We start from the raw sequence: 16,727 nt of genomic DNA, 5'->3' as shown, positions 1-16,727 counted from the left end.
ATTGACTGATGAACTAGGACTCCTAGGTCTCTTGCATTTCTCCCTTACCTAACTCTACACCGTTCAGATAATACTCTGCCCTCTTGTTCCTGCTTCCAAAGTGGATAACTTCACATTTATTCACATTGAATGACATCTGCCAAGCATCTGCCCACTCACCCAGCCTATCCAAGTCTCCCTGTATTCTCCTAATGTCCTCTTCGCATGTCACACTGCCACCCAGTTTAGTATCTTCAGCAAACTTGCTGATATAGTTTTCAATGCCCTCGTCTAAATCGTTGACATAAATCGTAAAGAGCTGTGGTCCCAATACAGAGCCCTGTGGTACCCCACTAGTCACCTCCAGCCAGTCCGAGAAACACCCATTCACTGCTACCCTTTGCTTTCTATCTGCCAACCAGTTTTCTGTCCATGTTGAAACCCTGCCCCCAATGCCATGAGCTCTGATTTTACTCACCAATCTCCTATGTGGCACCTTATCGAATGCCTTCTGAAAATCTAGGTACACAACATCCACTGACTTACCCTAGTCTAACATCCCTGTTACACCCTCAAAAAACTCCAACAGATTAGTCAAACATGATTTGCCCTTGGTAAATCCATGCTGGCTCGGCCTAATTCTATTACTGCCATCAAGATGTACCACTATTTCGTCCTTAATAATGGACTCAAGCATCTTCCCCACAACTGACGTTAGGCTAACAGGGCGATAGTTCTCTGTTTTCTCCTTCCCTCCCTTCTTGAAAAGTGGGATAACATTAGCCACTCTCCAATCCTCAGGAACTGATCCTGAATCTAAGGAACATTGGAAAATGATTACCAATGCATCTGCAATTTCCTGAGCCACCTCTTTTAGAACCCTCGGATGCAGACCATCTGGACCCGGGGATTTATTAGCCTTCAGTCCTACCAGTCTACTCATCACAGTTTCTTTCCTAATGTCAATCTGTCTCAATTCCTCTGATATCTTATGACCCTGGCCCAACCATACATCTGGGAGATTGCTTGTGTCCTCCCTGGTGAAGACAGATCTAAAGTACACATTAAATTCTGTTGCCATTTCCCTGTTTCCCATAACAATTTCTCCCAATTCATTCTTCAAGGGGCCAACATTGTTCTTAACTATCTTCTTTCTCTTCACATAGCTAAAAAAGCTTTTGCTATCCCCTTTTATATTCCTGGCTAGACTGAGCTCATACCTGATTTTTTCTCTCCGTATTGCTTTTTTAGTTAAGATCTGCTGTTCCTTAAAACTTTCCCAATCATCTGTATTCCCACTCATCTTAGCCCTGTCATACTTCTTTTTCTTTAATGCTATACAATCTCTGACTTCCTTTGTCAACCACTGTGGCCCCTTCCCCCTCTTTGAATCCTTCCTTCTCATTGGAATGAACTGCTTTTGCATCTTTCGTATTATCCCCAAGAATATCTGCTACTGCTGATCCACTGTCTTTCCTGCCAGGGCATCCGCCCATTTAACTTTGGCCAGTTCTTCCCTCATGGCTCTGTAGTCTGCTTTATTTAATTGCAACACTGACACCTCTGATCTGCCCTTATCCCTCTCAAATTGTAGATAAAAACTTATCATGTTATGATCACTACGTCCTAATGGCTCCTTTACTTCAAGATCACTTATCAATTCCTGTTCATTACACATCACCAAGTCCAAAATAGCCTCGTTCCTGGTTGGTTCAAGCACAAGCTGTTCCAAAAATACATCCCTTGGACACTCCACAAACTCCCTATCCTGGGGTCCAGCACCTACCTGATTCTCCCAGTCCACCTGCATGTTGAAATCTCCCATAACGACTGCATTACCTTTAGCACATGCCAATGTTAACTCCCTAATCAACTTGTACCCAATATCCACGCTACTGTTTAGGGGCCTGTACACAACACCCATTAGGGTCTTTTTACCCTTACTGTTCCTCAGCTCAATCCACACAGACTCTACTTCCCCTGTTCCCAAGTCACCTCTTGCTAAGGACTGAATCTCATTCCTCACCAACAGGGCCACCCCACCCACTCTTCCCATATTTCTGTCTCTACGATAGCACGTATACCCTGGTACACTCAATTCCCAGGCCTGATCCCCTTGCAGCCATGTCTCCGTTATCCCAACAATATCGTAGTTCCCCATTTTCATCTGAGCTTCAAGCTCATCTGTCTTATTTCTGACACTACGCGCATTCAAGTATAGAATTCTTAGCACATTCCTCCTCTCTTTGCTTAAAACACTGTCTATTGTACCTAACCCAGCTCCTTGAACTTCCATCGGGCTAATTGCACCTTGAATTTTGATGACCTTCTCAAGATCACCCAAACCTTCTACACATTTAACCCCATGCCCCTTCTGATCAACCCTCTGTACATGTAACTTTTCCAACACATGTTCTGTCTCACCTTTCTCCTTTACACAATTAATATTTGGGAAACGTGTATTCCCCACCTGTCCCTTATCCTTCATCATATCATCTTCTCTCGTAATCTGGATCCCTGCCCCCTGCACATCTAGTTTAAACCCCCCCCCCCCCGAGCAGCACTGTCAAACATTCCTGCAAGAATGTTAGTACCCCTCCAGTTCAGATGTAGACCGTCCCTTCGAAACAGATCCCAACGTCCCTGGAACAAAGACCAATTATCCAAAAACCTGAACCCTTCCTTCCTGCACCATGCTCTCAGCCTCATATTAATGTGCATAACCATTCTATTCTTCGCCTCACTCGCACGTGGCACAGGTAGCAATCCCGAGATTGTCACCCTGGAGGTCCTGCCTTTCAGCTTCACTCCTAACTCCCTGAACTCTCTAAGCAGGACCCCCTCACTCACCTTACCTGCATCGTTGGTCCCTACATGGACCACTACATCTGGGTTCATGCCCTCGTTCTCAAGAATAGCCTGCACCCGATCTGAGATGTCCCGGACCCTGGCACCAGGGAGGCAACATACCATCCGAGACACCCGATCTGCCCCACAAAATCTCCTATCTGCCCCCCTGACTATAGAATCCCCTAAAACTATTGCTCTCTTCTCTTCCCTCCTCCCCTTTCTAGTTGAGGGTTCAACCTCTGTGCCAGAAGCAGGACCACTACAACTCATTCCTGGTAGGTCATCCCCATCAACAGTATCCAGTACGGTATACTTATTGTTAATGGGAATGGCTGCAGGGGTGCTCTGCTCTCTCTGCCTGCTCCCCCTGCCTCTCTGGACTGTCACCCATCTGTCTACTTCTTTGATTTTTGGTGTGACTACCTCCTGATAACTCCTATCTATCTCTGCCTCTGCCTCCCGAATGATCCGTAGTTCATCCAGCTCCCACTCCAACTCCCTAACTTGGGCTGATAGGAGCTGCAGCTGGACGCACCTCTTGCAGGTGTGGTCATCAGGGACAACTGTGTTGACCCTGACTTCCCACATACTGCATACGGAGCACACCACTGCTCTTTTCTTGCATTATATCGCCAACTGCATTGGTGCTGCTTCCTGCACGCTTGCTGAGCTCGTTGACTTCATTAACTTCACCTCCAACTTTCACCCCACCCTCAAATTCACCTGGTCTATTTCTGACACCTCCCTCCCTTTTCTAAATCTTTCTGTTTCTATCTGTGGAGACACCCTATCCACCGATGTCTAATTCAAACCTACTAACTCCCACAGCTATTCCTCCTCCCACCCTGTCTCCTGCAAAAATGCTATCCCTTTCTCTCAATTCCTCCGCCACTGCTGCATCTGCTCTCAGGATGAGGCCTTTCATTCTAGGACAAAGGGGATGTCTTCCTTTTTTAAAGAACGGGGCTTCCCTTCGTCCACTATCAACTCTGCCCTCCATCGTGTCTCCTGTATTTCATGCACCTCTGCCCTCACCCCATCTCCCTGCCAGCCCACCAGGGATAGAGTCCCCCTGGTCCTCACCTATCATACTACCAGCCTACAGATTCAACGCATAATCCTCCGTAACTTCCGCCACCTCCTATGTGATCCCACCACCAGCCACATCTTCCCCTCCCCCCAGTCTTGGCTTTCCACAGGGATCGCTCCCTACATGACTCCCTTGTCCATTCATCCCCCCCCATCCCTCCCCACCGACCTCCCTCCAGGCACTCATCCCTGCAAACAGAAGAAGTGCTCACCTGCCCCCACACTTCTTCCTTCACCACCATCCCAGGCCCCCGACAGTCCTTTCAGGTGAGATGCCACTTCACCTGCGAGTCAGCTGGGGTGATATACTGTATCCGGTGCTCCCAATGTGGCCATTTATACATGGGGGAGACCCGCCGCAGACTGGGAGACCGTTTCACAGAACACCGACGCTCAGTCCTCCAGCAGTGGCGGGATCTCCCTGTAGCCACAGACTTCAATTCCACAGACCACTCCCACTCCGACATGTCTGTCCGTGGCCTCCTCTACCGTCAAGATGAGGCCACACGCAGGTCGATGGAGCAATACCTTATCTTCCACCTAGGTAGCCTCCTTCCTGCCGGCATGAACATCCAACTCACTGACCTCCGTTGATACCCCTGCCCCCCACCCTTACCCCCATCTCTATCTATTATTTTAGTCTGGTTCTCTTTCTCTCTCTTTTTCCCCCCTCACTATTATCTCTCTCCCCAGCCCTACCTTTCCTTCTCTTTTATTTCCCATAATTCTCCACCTTCCCCCTAAGCCCATTTCCCTCCAGCATATCACTTCCCAGCTCTCTACTTCATCCCTCCCCCCACTTCTTATCCCCCCCTCGACCATCCCATGTTACTTCACTCCTGATGAAGGGTTTCGGCCCAAATCGTCATTATTACCTCCTCCCATAGATGCTGTCTGGCCTGTTGAGTTCTGCCAGCATTTCGTGTTTTTTTTATTTATTTCCAGCATTTGCTGATTCACTCGTGTTGCATATTAACATCTAGTTCTACATAACATACATGTACTTTATTTAGACCTCCTTCAGACTGAAAATGTGGAAGAATTGAAGCTTAAAGATGGATCCTGTTGTACTGTTTAAATACATCACCTGAAATGGATTTTATCTGGCATACTATAATACATTAGCAATCAACTCCAGGAGAAAATCACAAAATTAGACCAGGCTCTTCTGTGTGTGTGATTCTCCCTACTGAGGAGGAGATGCCTCCAGCTCACAAAGTAATTTAAACGCAGCTCATTTATTTTTTAGTGGTTCATGTTCAACTCTTGACAAAATTCTTAAAACATTTATAACTTAAATGATTTTTATCTTATAAAAATTTTTCAATTTACAAAACTATTTCTAAAACACAAATGATTTCCCAAACACAGGTACCATCTTTATGAGGTAAAAAGACATACCAATGAGTTGCAGGTGAAGAAATCAACAATCAAAGAAATCAATGGCAGGGAAATGGATTCTAGTTCATCGTGTTGGTCTCTCATTCTTCATGATGTTCTTGGACCATTCCTGACAAGCCTAATTGCTCTCTACATTTCTGCTGCTCTTTTTGCCATTTCGGTGACTTCACACATGCGATACTTCTTCAGCCATCAGACTTCACCCTATCACCTTCTCATAATCCTCCTTCTCTTCTCCCCACCTTTTTATTCTGGCATCTTCCCCCATTCCCTTCTAGTCCTGAAGAAGGATCTTGGCCAAAAACATTGACTGAATGTTCATTTCCATGGATGTTGCCGAACCTGTTGACTTCCTCCAGCATTTTGTGTGTTGCTTCAGATTTCCAGCATCTCCAGAATTTTTTGTTTATGATATATTTTCAGGCACCTTTTCACGTAAGTGGTCTAAAAGCTTCTGGAGACAGAGTTCCCAGGTACCGACAGGTCATTCTGTGAAACTGACGTCCTGAGTAAACGAACCTTCCAACTATTAACAGATCAGCGTCTTGATCCGTGAAGTGATGTCAATCTGATCTGCAAGCTTCCTTGAACTAAATACCTTAGCTAGAGTTCTCTCCAAACTAATTTTCATATAAAGCAAAATATAATTGGGGGATACAAATGAAACAGTACATACTTAAAGCCACAGAGTATGTATTCTGCAATCTTTCACTTCCGTGCTGCTAAACTTGTGATGCTTCTGTATTCCTTTCCTTATATAAGTCTGTCACAAGAAGTTTCAAACTTAATATTTAAACACACTCACAAACAAGCATATACTATACAGTTTCCCAAATGAGCATATATACTCCCTGCTGGCATCCTGTAACCACCTTTCTCAATTTTCAATCTGTTATCGATAATTGAATGTGATCACTATGTCATGATTTCCTTCAGAAGCAATCACTTCTGACTAATACTCTCATGAGTCTTCTTTCAATTCATGCATAATAGGGGACATCTAGAGAATTGGCAATGGCTGTTTAATCTCACCAGAGCAAGTAATAACTAATTTCTGTACATTGGTTTATTATTTTCAAATGTACTGAGGTGCAATTGAGAAACTTATCTCACATACTGTTCATGCAGATCAATTCGTTATAATGGTGCATCCAGGTAATGCAAGGTAAAACAAGGTAAAACAAGGTATAATGTGCAGAATGAAGTTTCACAGTATAAAGGAAGCGCAGTGCAGGTAGGCAGTAAGGTGCAAGGTCACAATGAGATAGACAGTGAAGTCAAGGGTCTAACCTATCGTACTAGGAATCATTCAGTAGTCTTATAACAGCAAGATGGTCGAGACATTGAGTTCAATAGTCAAGAGGTTATGTTCCAACTTTATAAAACTCTGATTAGACGGTATCTGCAGTAATGCATACACTTCTGTCGACCCACTATAGGAAGGATGTTGAGGCTTTGGAGAAGGTGCTGAAGAGGTTCACTAGGATGTTACCTGGTTTAGAAGGTATGTGTTATCATGAGATGCTGGATAAATGGGTTGTTTTCTCTGCAGTGGCAGAGGCTGAGTGGAGATTTGATAGAAGTTAGTAAGATTATGAGAGGCATAATTAGAAGACGTAGGGGGTATTTGTTTTCCAGAGTTGAAATGTCTAATACAAGAGGGCATGCGTTGAAGGTGAGAGAGGGATGGGACGGGTAAGGTTTTTTACCAATGGGAGTGGTGGATGCCTGGTATGGTGGTAGAGGCTTTTAAGAGATGTTTGGATAGGCACATGGGTATAGACCTTCTGTAGGTAGGATAGATCAGCATTTGGATGTTTTGGATTTGTATTTTAGATGGTTCAGCACAACATTGTGGCCCAAAAGGTTTATTCCTGTACTCTACTGCTCTATGTCCCTGGTGTGTACTTTCAGGCTTTTGTATATTCCGCCTGGTTGGAGGAGTGAGAAGAGAGGATGTCTGTAGTGGGTGAGATCTTTGATGATGCTGACTACTTTACTGAGCCAGTGAAAGGTGTAGACAAAGTCCATGTAGGGGAGGCTGGTTTCTGAGATGTGCTGAGTTCTGTCCACAACTGTCTACTGTGGCCACAAGCAGAGCAGTTGCCATATGAAATCGTGATGCATTTGGATAGGATGCTTTCTATGGTGCAACTATAAAAAATGGAGAGGGTCAAAAGGGACATGCCAAATTTCTTTAGCCACCAGAGTAATTATAGATGCTGGAGAGCTTTATTGCAGGGAGATCAAAACAGGTTACAGGGAGATCAGGACCTTCAAACAAGATTACAGGAAAATCAGGATCTTCAAGCCAGTTTACAGGAAGATCAAGACAGTGTAAGAAGGTGCCAACTAATGGCAAGCTAGCCATTATAACAAGAGGAATTGAGTATAGGAGTAAAGAGGTCCTTCTGCAGCTGCACAGGGCCCTGGTGAGACCCCACCTGGAGTATTGTGTGCAGTTTTGGTCTCCCAATTTGAGGAAGGACATTCTTGCTATTGAGGGAGTGCAGCGTAGGTTCACAAGGTTAATTCCCAGAATGGCGGGACTGTCATATATTGAAAGATTGGAGCAACTGGGCTTGTATACACTGGAATTTAGAAGGATGAGAGGGGATCTGATTGAGACATATAAGATTATTAAGGGATTGGACACGCTGGAGGCAGGGAGCATGTTCCCTCTGTTGGGTGAGTCCAGAACTGGAGGCCACAGTTTAAGAATAAGGGGTAGGCCATTTAGAACAGAGATGCGGAAAAACTTTTTCACCCAGAGAGTGGTGGATATGTGGAATGCTCTGCCCCAGAAGGCAGTGGAGGCCAAGTCTCTGGATGCATTCAAGAGAGAGTTAAATAGAGTTCTTATAGATAGCGAAGTCAAGGGATATGGGGAAAGGGCAGGAACGGGGTACTGATTGTGTATGATCAGTCATGATCACAGTGAATGGTGGTGCTGGCTAGAAGGGCCAAATGGCCTACTCCTGCACCTGCTGTCTATTGTCAACTCAACTCTGCAGGACTGTTTTGAAATCACGGACTGGAGCATATTCAGGAAGGTGCTATCTGCAATCATCATGTCAACGTTGATGAATATGTGGGATCTATGATTGGCTGCATAAGAAAATGCATTGATGCTATTACTGTGATTAAACATTTCACTGCCAGGGGTCATGTAGTGCCGAGGGACAGACTGTGGTATAGGACAATTCTAAGGTCAGGAAGAGCCACACACTCATGTACCATCAGGAAGGAAACGCAAAGTAGTAACAGAAAATTCACAGACATCTTTGTAACACCAGGGACATGCAGCACATGTCGCAAGGTATAGAAACCAAAACAGATTACAAGTCCATTCTGCATATTAATGGCAATGATGCCTCTCTCCATGATCAGCTGAACGCCTTCCATACATGATTTGATGCAATCTATGATGTGACATTGAGGAAAGCCCCCTCTCCTCCTAAGGAACAGGCACCCTGTCTAGTCACAGCTGATGTGAGGAGGATCCTAGCCAGGGTAAATTCATGCAAAGTTGTGAGGCCAGCCAACATACCCGGTCAGGTGCTAGTCAAGCAATATGGCTTACGCTGGAGAAAAGATAACTCCTGTGGGAATTTCATCTGTGGCTGTGAAATACACAACCTACAAGCCACATTGAGCTTGTATATGGTAGAAACAGAAGCACCAGCATGACTGGCTGAAACAACTATAACTTGATTAGAGATGGAACCACTACTTGCATGCCATTTCCCCAGCCGTGAAGCCATGTGAAAGCAAATTTGAAAAGATACTAGATGGTGCCACAGCCGTCTCCATGCCAATGTTACAAAACATAATAATAAGAGCCTTGTATTTGTCCCAAATGTATCTATCTCTTCCACCACCTGGGCAGTGTGTTCTATGCACCTATCCACTCACTGTGTTAAAAAAAATGCACCTGATATCCCCCTATGTTTTCTTCCTAACAACTTAAATTTATGCTCCCTTGTTTTAATAATATTCGCTTTAAGAAAAAGTGTCTGACTAACCACTCAATCTATCAAACTTCCTTGGTTGTGTATTCTCCAGCAGTTTGTGTGTGTTGCTCTGATTTCCAGCATCTGAAGATTTTCTCTTGTTTGCTCATTCCTTCTGTTTTAAGCCTGAGGTGGTGGTGTTGGGTTCTGGTACAAAGATGCACTGTAATCTTTATTAACGTCATCATTCCCCACTGCTAATCTTCTTCCCAGTTTCTAAGACTCCCCACACTTCCACTGCTCAGTGCACAGCTGCTTTGGAATAGGGGTAACAGGGATCCTTTCTTCATGCACACCAAGTCAGAACAAATTGTGTTATAAACGGTGTCTGAAAGACGTTACCATTGATACAGACAGCTAAATTGATCATAACACAATCTATAACCATATAACTATATAACAATTACAGCACGGAAACAGGCCATCTCAGCCCTTCTAGTCCATGCCGAATGCTTACTCTCACCTAGTCCTACCAACCTGCATTCAGCCTATAATCCTCCATTCCTTTTCTGTCCATTTTCCTATCCAATTTTTGTTTAAATGACAATATCAAACCTGCTGCTGCCACTTCTACTGGAAGCTTGTTCCACACAGCTACCACTCTCTGAGTAAAGAAGATCCCCCTTGTGTTACCCTTAAACTTTTGCCCCCAACTCTAAACTCATGTCCTCTTGTTTGAATCTCCCCGACTCTCAATGGAAAAAGCCTATCCACGTCAACTCTATCTATCCCCCTCATAATTTTAAATACCTCCATCAAGTCCCCCCTCAACCTTCTATGCTCCAAAGAATTAAGACCTAACTTGTTCAACCTTTCTCTGTAACTTAGGTGCTGAAACCTAGGTAACATTCTAGTAAATCTTCTCTGTACTCTCTCTATTTTGTTGACATCTTTCCTATAATTCAGTGACCAGAACTGTACACAATACTCCAAATTTGGCCTCACCAATACCTTGTACAATTGTAACGTTACATCCCAACTCCAAGACTCAATGCTCTAATTTATAAAGGCCAGCATACCAAAAGTTTCTTTACCACCCTATCCACATGAGATTCCACCTTCAGGGAACTATCCACCATTATTCCTAGATCACTCTGTTCTACTGCATTCCGCAATGCCCTACCATTTACGATGTATGTCCGATTTTGATTAGTCCTACCAAAATGTAGCACCTCACACTTATCAGCATTAAACTCCATCTGCAATCTTTCAGCCCACTCTTCTAACTGGCCTAAATCTCTCTGCAAGCTTTAAAAACTTACTTCATTATCCACAACGCCACCTACCTTAGTATCATCTGCATACTTACTAATCCAATTTACCACCCCATCATCCAGATCATTAGTATATATAACAAACAACATTGGACCCAGTACAGATCCCTGAGGGACACCACTAGTCACTGACCTCCAACCTGACAAACAGTTATCCACCACTACTCTCTGGCATCTCCCATCCAGCCACTGTTGAATCCATTTTACTACTTCAATGTTAATACCTAACAATTGAACCTTCCTAACTAGCCTTCTGGGTAGAACCTTGTCAAAGGCCTTACTGAAGTCCATATAGACAACATCCACTGCTTTACCCTCATCAACTTTCCTAGTAACCTTTTCAAAAAATTCAATAAGGTTTGTCAAACGTGATCTTCCACGCACAAATCCATGTTGACTGTTCCTAATCAGACCTTGTCTATCCAGATAATTATAAATACCATCTCTAAGAATACTTTCCATTAATTTTCTCACCACTGACGTCAAACTTACAGGTCAATAATTGCTACGTTTACACTTAGAACCTTTTTTAATCAATGGAACCACATGAACAATACGCCAATCCTCCAGCACCATCCCTGTTTCTAACAACATTCAAAATATTTCTGTCAGAGCCCCTGCTATTTCTACACCAACTTCCCTCAACGTCCTAGGGAACATCCTGTCAGGATCCGAGGACTTATCCACTTTTATATTCTTTAAAAGTGCCTGTATTTCCTCTTCTTTAATCATCATAGTTTCCATAACTACCCTACTTGTTTTCCTTGCGTTACACAATTCAATATCCTTCTCCTTAGTGAATACTGAAGAAAAGAATTTGTTCAAAATCTCCCCCATCTCTTTTGGCTCCACACACAGCTGTCCACTCTGATTCTCCAAGGGACTAATTTTATCCCTCACTATCCTTTTGCTATTAATATAACAGTAGAAACCTTTGGATTTATTTTCACCTTACGGGCCAAAGCAGCCTCATATCTTCTTTTAGTTTTTCTAATTTCTTTCTTAAGATTCTTTTTACATTCTTTATATTCCTCGAGCACATCATTTACTCCATGCTGCCTATATTTATTGTAGATCTCTCTCTTTTTCCGAACCAAGTTTCCAATATCCCTTGAAAACCATGGCTTTCTCAAACTTTTAACTTTTCCTTTTAACCTACCAGGAACATAAAGATTCTGTACCCTCAAAATTTCACCTTTAAATGACCTCCATTTCTCTATTAAACCCTTCCCATAAAACAAATTGTCCCAATCTACTCCTTCTAAATCATTTCGCATCTTCTCAAAATTAGCCTTTCTCCAATCAAAAATCTCAATCCTGGGACCAGTCCTTTCCTTCTCTATAATTATATTGAAACTAATGGCATTGTGATCACTGAGTCCAAAGTGCTCCCAACACATGCCTCCATCACCTGACCTATCTTATTCCCTAACAGGAGATCCAACACTGCCCCTTTTCTAGTTGGTACCTGTATGTATTGCTGCAAAAAACTAACCTGAACACATTTTACAAACTCCAAACCATCCAGCCCTTTTACAGAATGGGCTTCCCAGTCTATGTCTGGAAAATTAAAATCTCCCACAATCACAGCCTTGTGCTTACTACAAATATCTCTGCTATCTCCTTACAAATTTGCTCCTCCAATTCTCGCTCCCCATTAGGTGGTCTATAATACACCCCTATAAGTGTTACTGCACCTTTGCCATTCCTTAATTCCACCCAAATAGTCTCCCTAGATGAGCCCTCTAATCTATCCTGCCAAAGCAGCAATGTAATATTTTCTCTGATAAGCAATGCAACACCTCCTCCACTTGCCCCTCCGATTCTATCACATCTGAAGCAATGAAATCCAGGAATATTTAGTTGCCAATCAAACCCCTCCTGCAACCATGTTCCACTAATAGCTACAACATCATATTCCCACCTTTCTTACAATGCTCCTAGCATTAAAATAGATGCATTTAAGAAATTCTCCACCTCTTACTCTCTGTTTATCCCTAACAGTGCAAACAACTTTATTATCTTTTTCTTCCTTCTCCCCTACATCTTCAGTCTGAGCGCTCCCCTTCTCTATTACCTGCCTATCCTCCCTCACACACAGCCTACTAACTTTCTCTATTTGTGAACTAACCTCTTCTCTCCTAGCCTCTTCAATTTGATTCCCACCCCCCAATCGTTCTAGTTTAAAGTCTCCCCAGTAGCCTTATCAAATCTCCCCACCAGAATATTGGTCCCCTTAAGATTCAAGTCACACCTGCCCCAAAAGTGGTCCCAGTGATCCAGAAACCTGAATCCCTGCCCCCTGCTCCAATCCCTCAGCCACACACTTATCCTCAACCTCATTCCATTCCTACTCTCACTGTTGCGTGGCATGGGCAGTAATCCCATAGTTACTACCTTTGTGGTCCTTCTTCTCAACTGCCTTCCTAACTCCCTATATTCTCCTTTCAGGACCTCTTCCCTTTTCCTACCTGGCTCCTCACCCTTCCACTTCAGGATATCTTGGATGTGATCAGAAACATCCTGGACCCTGGCACCAGGGAGGAAAACTACCATCCTGATCTCTTGACTGCATCCACAGAATCACCTATCTGACCCCCTAACCATTGAGTCCCCTATTACTACTGCCTTCCTCTTACTTTCCCTACCCTTCTGAGCTACAGGGCCGGATTCTTTGCCAGAGGCACGGCCACTGTTGCTTCCCCCAGGCAGTCTGTCTCCCCCAACAGTATTCAAATGGGAGTACTTATTGTCAAGGGGTACAGCCACTGGGGTACTCTCTAGTACCTGACTCTTCCCCTTACCCCTCCTAACTGTGATCCACCTGTCTGCCTCCCATGGCCCTGGTGTGACCACCTGCCTGTAACTCCTATCAACTCCTCACTCTCCCTGACCAGATGAAGGTCATCGAGCTCCAGCTCCAGTTCCCTAACACGATCCCTTAGGAGCTGCAGCTCGGCGCACCTCGTGCAGATATGGACGTCCGGGAGGCTAGGAGACTCCAGGACCTCCCACATCCAACACTGAGAACAACAAGCTGCCCTCACACTCGTACCTCCCCTTTCCTCAAATAACAGGAAAAACTGAAACCTAAACCTACCTTGCCTTGCCCATTTCCGTCTAATCCCACTGAGCCAAATCCCTTAATCCTTTACTCTGTTCCTGGCTCACTCTGCTGCCCGCAAACGACGCTGCCCACAGTATAAGGCCCTACTTTGTTAATTTAAATAGTATATAGTACTTACAAATTAATATTGTTTATGAGCATGTCTGCTCTACCTTTGATGCAATTTCTACTTACATGACTTTCAAAGGGGAGCTGGATAAGTACCTGAAAGAGTAGAATTTGCATCGATAATGGGAGGAGGCAGGGAAGTAGGTTTAACTGAGTTATTTTACAGATTCAAAAACACATTTAATATCATCGGCATATGCCATGGAATTTGTTAACTTTGTGGCAGCAGTACAAAGCAACATATAATAGTGAGAGAAGGAAAACTGAATGACAGTAAATATATAAATATATATTAAGTAGTTAAATAAAAAAAAAGTAGTACAAAAAACAGAAAATAAAAAAATAGTGAGTTATTGTTCGTAAGTTCAATGTCCATTCAGAAATCAAATGGCAGAGGGGAAGAAGCTTTTCCTGAATTGCTGTGCCTTTAGACTGCTGTACCTCCTCCCCGTTGGTACTAATGAGAAGAGAGCAGATGAGTCAAGATGGATGTCCTGAGCCAGCTAGCTTTCTCCATACTGTAAGGTTACTGCAACTCTGGAAAATATTTGATCTAATCCTAGCCAGACCACTTGCTGGTGCTCCTACCTTCTTGAGATCTATTTTGAGGGCAAAGAGACAATTTTGAATGAGGTTGAAGGTGACATCGGATGCATGACAACTCTTGCAGGGCTTGCAAGGCATTAAGACACTAGTTCCTACAAAGCAAAACCTGATAGCATGAATGGCAGCGATGATTCACTACCAGATGAACTCAAAGTCTTCTATGTCCGCTTTGAAAGACAGAATATAACTACAGCTGTGAATGCACCAATGGCACCTGATGACCCTGTGACTGGTCTCAGAGACCAATGTTAGGCTGTCTTTAAAGAGAGTGAACGCTCGCAACGTGGAAGGTCCCAATGGAGTAGCTGGTGAGGCTCTGTACAGATTGGTGATAACATCTTCTCCTCGCTGACGATCAATACTGGTGCACCTCAGGGGTGTGTGCTTAGCCCACTGTTCTACTCTCTATATACCCATGACTGTGTTGCTAGGCATAGCTCAAGTAACATCTATAAATTTGCTGATGATACAACCATTGTTGATAGAATCTCAGGTAGTGACGAGAGGGTGTACAGAACTAGTACACTAGTGGAGTGTCAACTGGTGGGGTAGTGCTGCAGCAACAACCTGGCACTCAACGTCAGTAAGATGAAAGAACTGATTGTGGAATTCTAGAAGGGTAAGGCAAAGGAACACATACCAATCCTCACAGAGGGATCAGAAGTGGAGAGAGTGACCAGCTTCAAGTTTCTATGTATTAGGATCTCTGAGGATCTAACCTGATCCCAACATATTAAGGGTTTGAAGTGATTTGGTATGTCAACAAATAGACTCAAAAATTTCTACAGATGTACCATGGAGAGCATTCTGAGAGACTGCATCACTGTCTGGTTTGGGGGGTGGGGGGGAGGCTACTGCACAGGACCGAAAGAAGTTGCAAAGGGCTGTAAATTGAGTCAGCTCCATCTTGGGTACTAGCCTACAAAGTACCCAGGAAGTCTTCAAGGAGTGGTATCTCAGAAAGGCAGAGTCCATTATTAAGGACCTCCAGCACCCAGGGCATGCCCTTTTCTCACTGTTACATCAGGTAGGAGGTACAGAAGTCTGAAGGCACACACTCAGCAATTCAGAAACACCTTCTTCCCCTCTGCTGTCCGATTCCTAAATGGACAATGAACCCTCGGACACTACCTCACTTTTTTAAGACGTATAGTATTGCTGTCTTTTGCAGGATTTTTAACCTATTCAAAATACGTATAGTGTATAAAGAATGCTGAATAAGACTTACTGATTTATTTATTATTTTTATTTTATATTTTCCCTTCTATATTATGTATTGCCTTTTACTCCTGCTATTAAGTTAACAAATTTCACGTCACATGCTGGTGATAATAAACCTGATTCTGATCGTTGCAAAAGGCTTCCCAGTTGGCACATTCATTGGATCTTCTATTTCCATACTTCCTATCGCTTCCAGAAGAGCCATGGTGTGTTACTGCTGTTCTGCTGATGTGTCGGTGTGCCTTTTAAAGGCTGACACCTATATTTGATTTCTGCACAGCCAGGCATCAGGAATTCTGCTAAATTAAATCTGGTGAAGTCAGTTCAGGTTTAATGATTCTTTATACATGGAAAATACTCAAATGTTGTGTCAAACTTGCTTTGCAACAAACCTGAGATTTGCTGTTTTTAAGGAATGGAGTGATGTTTTTGGTACATTAAAAAACAACAACAATGGTTTTAACGACTTACCTCCCAAATTTTGTAGAAGATTAGCTGTTACATAAATTGTTTTTTTTTAATTTAAGAACAGTATCAGCTTCAGTATTTTCTTCAGTTTCAGAGTACTGCAAAGCTGCAGTCATTGTAGTTTGTGGAAAAATACACTGAAAATTCTCACCTTGAGTCTGAGGACTGTAAGTATCTGCCTGGGTGCTCACCTTTGGATGTGAACCCTAAAATGTGCTTTTGTCTAAATTAGTGAGAGAAAAGTATATGAGCATTGCTGCTTACAGACACTGGTGTTCACACTGATTTCACTGTGAACCCAGGATCTGAAAACTGACAGTCAAGCAATAGCTGGAATCTGATAGATTTGCTGACAAGGGCCATTTGCTGAATGCAATTTACTTAAGTGTCTTTAAATAGTCCTTGCATACAAGTCACTTAATGCATCTACAAAGTGCTAACCTTTTCTCCTCTTGGCTTTCGAAACATGGGGATTGCCATCCTGACTGTTTTCAGATTAAGCAATTTCACATATTTATAAAACAATGGCAATATTGTCCTATTTTTCAAGACACTAATCCCTTTGGTTACAAAGCATCCTGGGACAAAAAT

Source organism: Hypanus sabinus, chromosome 10 (assembly GCF_030144855.1).
Source record: "Hypanus sabinus isolate sHypSab1 chromosome 10, sHypSab1.hap1, whole genome shotgun sequence".
NCBI lineage: Eukaryota > Metazoa > Chordata > Chondrichthyes > Myliobatiformes > Dasyatidae > Hypanus > Hypanus sabinus.
Note: the sequence above shows the minus strand (reverse complement) of the source record.